The sequence below is a fragment of the Lonchura striata genome, chromosome 5 (assembly GCF_050655825.1).
Source record: "Lonchura striata isolate lonStrDom1 chromosome 5, ASM5065582v1, whole genome shotgun sequence".
Taxonomy (NCBI): Eukaryota; Metazoa; Chordata; class Aves; order Passeriformes; family Estrildidae; genus Lonchura; species Lonchura striata.
In genome coordinates, this window is record NC_140707.1 from 29,766,432 (window position 1) to 29,777,161 (window position 10,730).

Sequence of the window (10,730 nt, forward strand, 5' to 3'; positions counted from 1 at the left end):
ACCAGGCTTTTCCTCTGTAGTGATGCAGAAATGGGTGAGTTCATACCATTGTAACATGACAGATGCCAAGAGAATTCATTTGAAGGGGACTGATGAGAAAAAAAGACACAACCATATTTTCTTTTGTCAACACTTAATTCACGTTTTCAATGAAGAGCTGGGAGAATAGACTCTGAAAAGAGGTCACAGCCATCCAGAACCATGGGGGATCTCCCACCACTCTTGCTGTGCCTGTGGCTCCATGTGCCTTGGTTACTTGGTCATTTTATTTGGATTCTGCAGCTGGAACATCTCACAGAGGTCTGAGGCTGTCAGCCTCAAGGATGCCCTAGTGAAGCTAGAGCAATCAGTTCCAACACCCCTTGGCATTGCCAGCAGCCTACTTGAGTGCAGCAGGTACTTTTAGCAAGATTAGAGGCTTTGAGGTCAGTCTAAGACCATGCAGGGGCTTCCTAACAAAACAGCATCTGTAGATGCAGCTGACACCTCAGCTCAAAAAACCAGCAGTTTTTAGGTTCTGGTAAACACCATCCCGACAGAAGAAGGGCAATTCCATCCCCCTGGCTGGCTCAATGACCCAAGTGAAGCAATCCAGCACTTGTGAAGTGTCCCAGTCTTTCTACCATGGTGTCTCATTTCTGACTGACAGACAAGTCTTGCTGTAGTTTCAGCTGCAGGGCTCTCCTCTCCATCAGGGGCTTGTTGCCCTCACAAGCTACCTTGGTTTTTCTTTTGTGTCCTGTGCTTTATGGTGCGACTTTGACACTCGCTGGTTGTTTTACAGCCTTCTGCCTACTCCTACAATGCATATGAGAACAGGACTGAAGGGCCAAGGATGAATGTAAATGGGGCTCCTGGGGCCATGGGCAGAGGTTGTTTGTGGGGGTTGGTTGGATCAATTAAGATCTATAGCAGTCAACCTGAAAGCAGGTTGTACAGAGCTGGTGTTCAGTCTCTTCTCCCTGGTAGCCAGCAACAGGATGAGAGGAAATGGCCTCAAGTTATGCAAGGGAGGTTTAAATTAAGTATTAGGAAAAATTTCTTTCCTGAAAGGATGGTCAGGTGTTGAAAAGAGGCTGCCCAGGGAAGACTTGTAATTGTTATCCCTGGAAGTGTTCAAAAGGCAACTGGGGATATGGCTTAGTGTGGAACATGGCAGATGCTGGGTGAATGGTTGGGCTTTACAGTCTTAGATGTCTTCTCCAACTTTTATAATTCTGTGTCTGTGCTCCAAATGAGCAGTTGTAAAAGTTGTGAGTCTTGGGTGGTACAGTGAGAGCCCCCGGCAGTGGGCAATTGCAGATACACAAAGAAGAACAGATCAAGCCCAGAGTGTGAGGGTTTTCACAGTCTCCACCAATGCATGGTTTCTGTATTTTATGGTGCCTTTGTCTGCCCTGAATCTGTCCATCCTTTCCTGTCCAGAATCCAACACATTCTGCTGTGGGCAGTTCTGCAGTGTCACTACACATCATGGGAAAAGCTCCTGTTCCCCCTGAACATTATGAATCTGTTGTCTCTTGCCTTTGTTTGAGTTTTCTGAGCTTTTTTATGAGAGGAGGCGGAAGTTAGTTATCTTTTCTAATTTCTGCCATGCCATCTGAATTACTGATTTCATGATTTCAATGGGTTCAGAATGGCTGAAGGCTGCAAACTGTGTGCTCTGACATCAGTAAACATGCAGTGGATTGGTAGCAGACTGTCTTCTCTCTGCCTTTGAATGACTTGATTTTAATAACTTAATGGCATAGAGGGAAAGGGATGGAGGTACCCAAGCAGATGCTTCTCTCTATTATTGCAACTACTAGACTCTTTCAGACAAAAGAGAGCTAACAGCACTGTGAAACCATGGCCTTTCTTGCCTTATCCCAGCCTGGCTGGTTGCCAGGCCAGCTAGGCAGATAAAGTCCCACAGCATCTCATTGCTTGCTATGACCTGATGCTGAAAAATGCACTTTTCCAGACCATGTTGTTGTGTGCCACCCATCTCCTGAAACAGGGAAATTCAGTTTGAGAGACAGGGAGTGACATTCAGCTGTGTTCTTATCTCCTCCACAAAAATGAGTATTTCTTTATATGTTTGCTTTTTTAAAAAAGTCAGGGCCTCAGGAAAGCAATCTATCCTGTCCCTAAAATACTGGGATATACAAACACTGAGACCTTGGCCTCAGTGTTAAAGGTCACTGTAATAAGCTGCACCTCTCTGCTCTCTCTCCAATTGCTTATTCTTTCAATTCTACCCTTCAACTCTGAATGTGTCCCTGGATATTATTCCTTCAGACAGCCAGTCCCCAGCAGCTTAGAGGATACTCCTTCTTGCACAAGAGCAGCTGGATCTTCTCTGCATGCCTGCAAGGCTAAACCCTGCTGATTATTTCATGGGAAAAGATGGGAGGGAGAGACCCGGATAGCCAGAACAGAATAGCTTAACTCCTACGCTGCTGGATCTCCTACCCCACTCCTGTGCTGGTGATCTGGCAGAGTGTGTGCAGGTTGGGACACACCCAGGTGCTGCCTGGATACCCTTGCTTTTCAAGGAATAGTTGGTGCAAAGAAAAGAGGTGAGGTGGTACCAAGCAGCAGGGAGAGAAATGCAGCTTGAAAATAACACAGCACCTGCAGGTTTTGAGGGGAGACAGCAGAGGGGATCTGGGAGATGCTGCTGCATTTCTTGACAAAGGGAAAAACACCAGGGCTGGGTATCCTTTCTGAAATGTTCATGTTGTAGTCACACTGGGCTTTTTCTCACCTGAAATCATTTTCTATTTTCAGAGGAAGCAACATCGTTGCTCTTAAAGGCTCAGGCTGGTATTGAGAGAAACCCAAAGAAGCAGTTCTTTGAGGGGCGCCTCTGGGAGCCCTGCAGATGGTGAGGACAACCAGTAGCCTGCAGTGGCTGAGAAGTGGTCAGGTGGTGATAAGAGTTCCTGAGAAGAAAAGCCCCTCTGTTCTCTCCCTCAAAGCCTCCTGCAGCAGCTGGAACCTTCAGTCCTCTCCAGGGCTCTGCCTGATCCAAACGCCTTTGCCAGGCCTTCTGCTTTGCTTTGGTGAGCAGGAAAATCCCGCAGGGAGAATTTGCTCTTTTACTCCTTTAGCTTGGCTGTCTGCTGGGCTTTGTTCCATCCTCAGCCCCAGCCACCATGCAGCTCCAAGCCGGACCCCATTCCTTCCTTCCCCTCGCCCCCACCCTCGCAGCGCTGCCCTCCAGCCGTGCCTCTGCAGAGTGCGAGCGCAGCTCTCGGAAACGGCCCTGCCGCTTTGCAGGGAGACCCGGGGATTATTTGCAGTGCCCTCCCTGTCCAGACCACTCTGGTTCTTGCTCCCAAATGCTCGTGTTTGCGGCTGTTCGCCACCTCTTGAGTGCAGCCGGTGTGTGATGCGGCGTGCGAGCTCTTTGGTGTACCCCAAGAAGGGAAAAGCAGCCCTACACCCTATTTGCAAATGAATGTACTCCATCCCCCCGCGCTTCTCTCCCTCCCCGCTGCCAGCCCCACTGCTCCTCCCATGCACGGAGGGAAGAGTGCCTGGCTGGGCACACGCACGTCCCTGCAGGACAGGGGAGGATGAACCGCAGATCCCTCGGCAGCGTTCCCTCCTCCTCCCTGCCAGCGCCGTCAGCCTGGCGGAACTTCGAGCCGAGCTGTCACAATGTGAGTGGGAAGTGGCAGCACAAAGGGACTCGCAGCCCGTATGGATCTGCCCACCATCCTGCCTCCTCGCTCCCTTCATGCCCAGCCTGTGCCTTGCTTCCTGCAGCCATGGGCAGCAGGAAGGTGGAGGGAGAGGGATGCAGAGGGACAGTGCCCCGCAGGGTGTGTTGTGTGACCCCCACACCCAAGAGCCTCGGAGCCGCAGCTGCTCCGTGCTGCATCGGCCACCAGCATTTTCATGGGATGGCTCTGGGTTGAAGCCAGGTCCGTATTGGGGTGTGCGTGAGGAGAAATGTGTCCTTGGGTAGCACGCCGCAATGGATGCTACAACGCCACTTGCCCCTCCCAGAAGAGAAGTTTCAGCATGTCTCGCTCAGATCTCTCTGCCGTCCACTTCATCCCGAGTTCGCCGCACTTGGTGGAAACAGTTCAGTCAGCTTTGGATTGCATCTGTGTCAGCAGGGAACAGCAAAGCCTGCCAGCTGAGGTGGGAGATGCCAGCAAACCAGTGGCGCCCTCTCCTGCCTTATCCTTCCTTTTCGGTTTGCAGCCAAGTCCTTGCTGTCTTTACGGGGTTTTGTGGGATAAAGTATCCCCCTGGGGAAGCAAAACTTAGCGCACCCTGCTGAAGACCTCTTCTTTCACAACAGTTTGCAAGCCACCACTCTAACGTAGGGTTTGGCATCTTTCCCCCTTTTGCCTCTCATTTCTATCTAACAGCCTTTATAATCGCGCAGACTCATTTATTTCTTTTGTGTGTTCCTGACAAGAGATTTCCTGGCTCACAGCTTGGATTGAGGTCTGAGCAGATCCTGTGCTCACCTATCCTGCCCCAGCAGTCCTGATGGTGGCAGCTGAGCTCTTTCTACCTGCAGCACACCCTGGGCTTTGTTTGTAGCTGCCTGGAGCTGTATGAATCCACACTGGTGTGCAGTGGAAAGGGAGAGGTCTGATTCCTTTGGTACAGGGCTTGCAATTCCAGCAGTGGGTCCTGCAGCAATTGAATCAGACTCAGACTGACCCAAATGGACCCCTGCCCTGCAAACTCAGGTGTAAGAAGTGAATTTGCAAAGGGATTTTTAATCTATCTAAGCACAATCTGAGGTAGTATTAATTATTTCATAACAAGTGATCAGATTTAAAGGGGAGAGAGGACATTTTGTCATTGACTGTAGTAGTTATAAAATGAGAATATGATGCAGGTTCAGAGGCCAAGGTTGTTTTATTTCCACCCAGATCTCATGCGTGAATACAGAAACTCTGCAGTGAAAAAAACATGCACGTTACTCTGCAAATGATTCCTCCGTGTGGTGCCTCTCTGTTTAGGTAGAGTTTCCAGGAGTCAGTTGTCCTTCATAACCTGAGCAGGAATGCTGCAACCCAAGATGCCCAGAAAGTTGTCTGTTATTGTGGCTATTGCCATTAATGAAAGCTCAAGAAGGAGTGGCAACAGCTATAAAATGGTACTAAAGGCAGTGGTTCCAGTGGCAAATGATGAAGCCTAAGAAAACTCTGCAGGCTTGAGATCATGGGAAATACAGGGATCTCTGACCTCGTATAGTCTGCACACTTTTTTTTTCTGCCAACTGATGCTAAATCTACATCTGCTTTGAATAGCAGAGAGGGAAGAGGTTGGCTGGCAAAGGGTGAAATCAGGATGTCCACTGATCTGTGTCCTTGCTATGAAGTTTGAAAGTGCTATTGGAGACCTTCAAGCCATTCTGTTTTCCTTTGGCAGCTACTGCAGTCCAGCCCCGAGGGAAGATCTTGCTAGCTGATTTGGGATATGGTTTTACTGCATTGGTGCTGACTCAGATGATTTACAAGGGCAAATTCTGAACCTCATCTACCTGCTACTGTTTCCTTAGCTGTCTGGGGAGTCAGAGAATGGGAGCAGACCATCTGTCATCCCCAAATCAAAAGAAATATTTGAAAAGTTCACTTGGAAACAGAAATGTTCATTGGCTAGGGGTGAAATCTGGGACTCTCTTACACTTGAATAACCCCATATGGAATGGTATTGGCAGGAGCCAGCACCCTCTAGGGCATACAGACATGCTGCATTACACATCTGAAATGCATGGCCGTGCATGAAGACTGCCAGAGTCAGGAAGAAACAGCTGCAAAAGAAGCACCAGATTTTGATGTAATATGTTCTGCCTTCCATTGGATGGGAAACAAAACCTGTGGCAAAGAGGGAGAGCTGTCCATTCAGCCTAGCTTTCCATGGTAAAATGGAGGACAGCCTGCCAGCCTTCAGCAAGGGATTAGATCCCTTCAGCAAAATGACACCCCACAACCTACACTCCAGGAGCACCCACCTGGGACACATGCTGCAAAGACAGAGTAAAATTTGTAAATTCCTGTTGGATTTGGGGCTTTTGGCCCTGTTCTGTGAGCCCAGGAATTGCCAAGGAGTGCAAATATTTTCTAATATAAGGTGTGGATAACCAAGAGGGGGTTAATTCCATATCAGTTCACTCTGCTTGACCATTGAAAGTTGTTGGATACAGATACAGTGATAAAAGGTTGAGCTCAGCTGTCACTCAGTGGTGAAGCAGGGCTGGTGCCCTTTGGCAGTGGTAGGGGAACAAATAGGTTGGGAGGAGGTGTTCTACCTGCTCAGTCAGTATCTGGCTGGAGAGTTAAGAAGTGGCTTTAAGGTTCAGACACCTCAAGGGAGAGTAAAGCTGGAGGAAACAGACAGTGACCATAAGCATAATATGCTCTAGTTCAACATTAAACATCTTGAAATACTATGGGTTTGTTTTTTCCTAAAAACACAGCACTCTTCTGGTTACTGTAGACTACAAGGTATGCCTGTTTTTAGGCTTTTTCTCTTATCCTAAGAATTATAAATCTGTCTTACTGCTAGTGGGTGAAAGCTCAGGTATCTAAATCACTATTATGAAACTATATAAAATATACAATCTAAAAGCCCTATTTCATGACTGCAAAATAGCCAGAGTTGACAATGCTGCAGATAACTCGGGTCTAAAGCATCTGAGTTAATTTCCAAAGGTTCCTCTCCTGCATTTCCTTCTCCTAAAGGCTCCTGACTGCTCTGATGTGGGTTATCTTGATTAATAATGCAGAGATGTGTGAGAAGGCAAAAGCAACATCAATCCCTAGAGGCAGTTCAATAAAGCAACAAATGGTTTTCTTCTGAGGTGTGTATTTATCCTGATGGTGCTGTGATGAGACAGATAAAAAGCTAGGTAGGAAGGCTGGTTCTGGTGACTCCTGGAGCAACAGGCATCTTTTATGGCTCCCTTCTGCCTCATGACAAATTATAGGCTTGGCATCTCTTCCTCAGCAGAAGTACTGATGAGATCCTGGCTCCTTACAGTCTCAGCTCCTCAAAGTTTAGCAGCAGAGAACATAAGAATTCTGTCCCACAGGCCCCAGCCACTCTCGAGAGGATGACTTCGAACTTCACTTCAAGGGGGAGCCAGAGCAGCAAATATGTAGTCAAGGATTAAAAAGAAGTGATTGGAATGGGAACCTCTTCTGTGTCAGTTCTATGGCTGCTTTACCAGAGTGGCACAATGTGCATGGAGTAACAGACATAGTCTAAATGCTTTTGCTATGGTAATTTATAGAAGATGCATGATATCCTATTGGATGAAGTGATCCCTAATTAGCTCACTCCCTGTTTTCTGCTCACATTGTTCAGATGTGTTTCAGTGCTGGTAGAGGTAGAGTGCAGTAATACAGGTTCTCAGTGTGGATAAAATGGCATTGCTCTGTTCCCTTCAGAAATTCAGCCCATGTTCTCACACACAGGTCTAGACTAGGATTCTCCTATTCCCTCCTGTCCTGAACCAGACCCTTGAACCACCACCAATATAACTCTGCTCTATCTTCCTGCATCTTACTGGCAGGAGCTGATCCAACCAGCTGCCACTCAACACCCTTCTGACACGCTTGTACAGACAGTGTTGCTGCTCTTGGCTCCTCAGAACCATGCTGAGAGCCCACTGTCCCAAGGCCTTTTTGACTCTGGGCTCTACCACCAGCTTTAAGATTGCAGCACCTCCTGGGCTGGGAATACATGGGCTGTGAATGTGTTTGTCAGTACTGGCTGTGCAGCCTGCAGCAATGCATGCAGGCAAAATGGAAACCCGTGAGAAGCAACATTAGCAGAATATGCAGAGGGCCAGATTCTGATGGCATATGTGCACCTTCAGACCTAGTGCATGCAGTGACAGCCAGCTCAAATGAAACTTAACATGAACCAAAAGGGAAAAAGCAGCTTGACAACTCTAACCCTTGGCAAAATGAAACCAATCTGAAAGCACATCTGCAAAAAATATGGCAAATTAACAACCTTATTCATTAACAAATTCTCTTGTGATGAGTAATGTCTCCTGGCACCTAGCAAGCAGTCAACCTCAAGCTAGCAGAAGTCAGGAAGGATGTTGAATAATCCTGTTTTTTGCATCAGGTCATCCTCCTCATTCTGGAGGCATGCGTCTTCCCTGGCTCTTTTAAAGGCTTTAGCCCTTTCAAAGGGAAGGCTGCAAACTGTGGTTGCAATCCATGAATATGATCCCTGAAATGTAGTTATTTCTTTCAAGGGTGCTAGCCTTCTTTTTCAAGAACTCCAGTTTTCACTTTCCCTTCTGCTCTCTAATCTATTGAATCAGAGATAAAATGTTACTGTAGGTAAGTTAGAGACTACTAAAAGTGGTTTGTGATCTTCTAAAAACTTGGGAAGTTTTTTCTGGCCTTCTGGGTAACTGTGTGAACTGCCCAAAGTATTGCCTAACTTGCTTGGACTGTTGAAGGTTTGATGTGGCTTTAGGATGTAAGGAAAGCCAGTGGCTGTGTGCAGCCATTAACAAATGGAGGGCCACAGACCTCACTCACTGAGCTCAGGGGCCAGCAATGGCAGATTTTTTCACTGTGTTATGTTGTTGCTCAATGAGTTGTGCAACCACTCAAAGTTTAGACGGACTGCACCCATTACCTTATTAATTCAAATAACATGCTGCCAGCCTCAGATAAAGGGAAAGTAATGACCTCCTGCAATGTCAGGGGTTTGTTTACATTGTTTTCTATGCCAACAACTGTGAACATTTTCCCTGGAGTAAAGAAACTTCCTCTAGCTGGGTTCTTTCTGACGACCAAATGAGCAGAGGAGTGGCATGTGGCCATTTTGCTTCATGCTGATAAACAAAAAAAGGCCTGTGAGTATATTTGTTTGATCAAGGGCTTTTCTTTTCTGATGTGATTCTATGCTTTTGCAGAATCAGGGATGGTGAGTCCTCTCTTTCTCACTTTTGATGAGACCAAGGAGGTGCCTAACACAGAGATATGACTCATGACTTTACATCTGATTGCCAGTTGCCAGCCCTGAATATTCCCAGGTTCCTTTTCCTGCGTTCCTCCTATAAACAGCTCTCCAGGGTAGATCTTTAAGACAAGCTCCCAAGCCACCTGCTCTCTTCTCACCTGCTGTTCTTTTTCTCTTGGCATGAAATGTCTGGCTTAGGTTTCTGTCCTGAAGGATCTAACAGCTGCTGAACTGGGTTATTATCTGCAGAGAAAGGAGGTAGGGAAACACAGAGACCAGTAACTTAGCTCTAATTTTTTCCTCTCCAAGAGAAGAACATTCATGAGACTAAAAGGCAAGAAAAGAAGCTTTGTTCAAACTGTCAACTTTATCTCCTCTTCCCTTAAGAGTGATCAATCAGTGTGGCTTCTGCCAGCCCAAACCTAATTCTTAGTACCCAACAAAACAGAGTTTTCCCCCTGCACCAACAGAGAGCTCCTGTTAACTCACCCTAAAGTTGTATTAGCTGGTTTTGCTAAGTCTTTTGCAAGGCACCATATATCTGTGTTCAGCTTGTGTTTCATCACATTCACCATGTCCCTATCCAAGATGCAACCTGTACTTTTCTGTCCTCTACACCACCTCTTTTCAGCTTAGGATGAAACCCTTACTTCTTGGAGTTTGTCCTTTCACATTACTATACTAAAAAGTACTCAGACTGAATGTGCCTATGGCCAAGTAACCCAGCCCATGCCATATGACTGATGGTGGAAGATATTTCTCTGGAGTCTGCAAGAAGTTGTGCAGAGTTAAACCACCTGGAAGTATTGTACTGCCCTTAAGCACAGCTGTCAGATGGTACAGTGTGATTGTGTGATTATGTCTATTGTTTGTATCCTTTTCTTCCCTCTCTATCCTCTTTCTTCTTACAAGAACACCAGATTTAGTCTGAGTACCACAATGCACACATTGCAATGAGACCTGGTGGAATTTGGTGTAAGACTGTTTCTCAGGGAGCCATTCAAGAGCTCTTGCTTAAACTCCCCTTCCATAATTCTTTTTGTAGTGGATTCCATCTTTCACCTAGCAAATACCCTTTTGAGCCAATTTGCATTGCTGGAGAACAAATCTGGACCAAAGGAGTTTACACACTTCTGATTTGAGAAATAGAGATTACAAAAGGGGTCAGCCCAGAGCAACAAGCAGGAAAGTTTAGTTGTTGACTAGATCAGTGGTCTCCAAAGTGGGGTGTGTGCACACCATGGGGTGCACACAACTATTCAAAACTTTTTTACTGATAGTGGTATGCAAGATCAAAAATGTTTGGAGAACATGGATCTACATTTACCACAACACATGCTGTTCTGTCTTAGTTCTACATTTATGTCCAAGGAACCAACAGGATTAGCCATTGCAAGGGTAGTTTAAACTTGGTTATGAACAGAAAGACCTCAGAGACAGGACAGCCACATAAAAAGAGATGACCAGGGTGAGATCTCTGATGACTGAGTTTCTGCATATACACAAGACAGAGGCAATTATTTGCCCTGTGGACAAGTAGATCTCCAAGGGCTGGCATGAGTCAATGTTTGCCAAGTGGCTGTGTTCTGTTTTCTCTGAGTGATTCTCTGAAGACCTGAACATGAATGCTGAGAGATGGTGATCTCTGGTATCGTGAATGTGAGTGTTTTTAGTATAAGACATTTTAGTACCATTTAGAAAGCAACACATGCTTATAAAGGGCAACGGATATCTTGCCCCATTAATATGGAGATTTTCGCATACTTGTTGGCTGATTACTA

The 10,730-nt window shown here is 46.4% G+C and overlaps 1 long non-coding RNA gene across 2 annotated transcripts in view; it reads left to right on the forward strand.

The window, feature by feature from the left end:
• LOC146767317 (uncharacterized) overlaps positions 1-10,099 on the forward strand; it is a 54,264-nt gene extending 44,165 nt beyond the window's left edge. For both annotated transcript variants that reach the window (XR_014955995.1, XR_014955993.1), the window contains one exon: positions 2,773-10,099. This is a non-coding gene — a long non-coding RNA (uncharacterized LOC146767317). The remainder of the gene's footprint in view (positions 1-2,772) is intronic.
• The last annotated feature ends 631 nt before the right edge of the window (positions 10,100-10,730 follow it).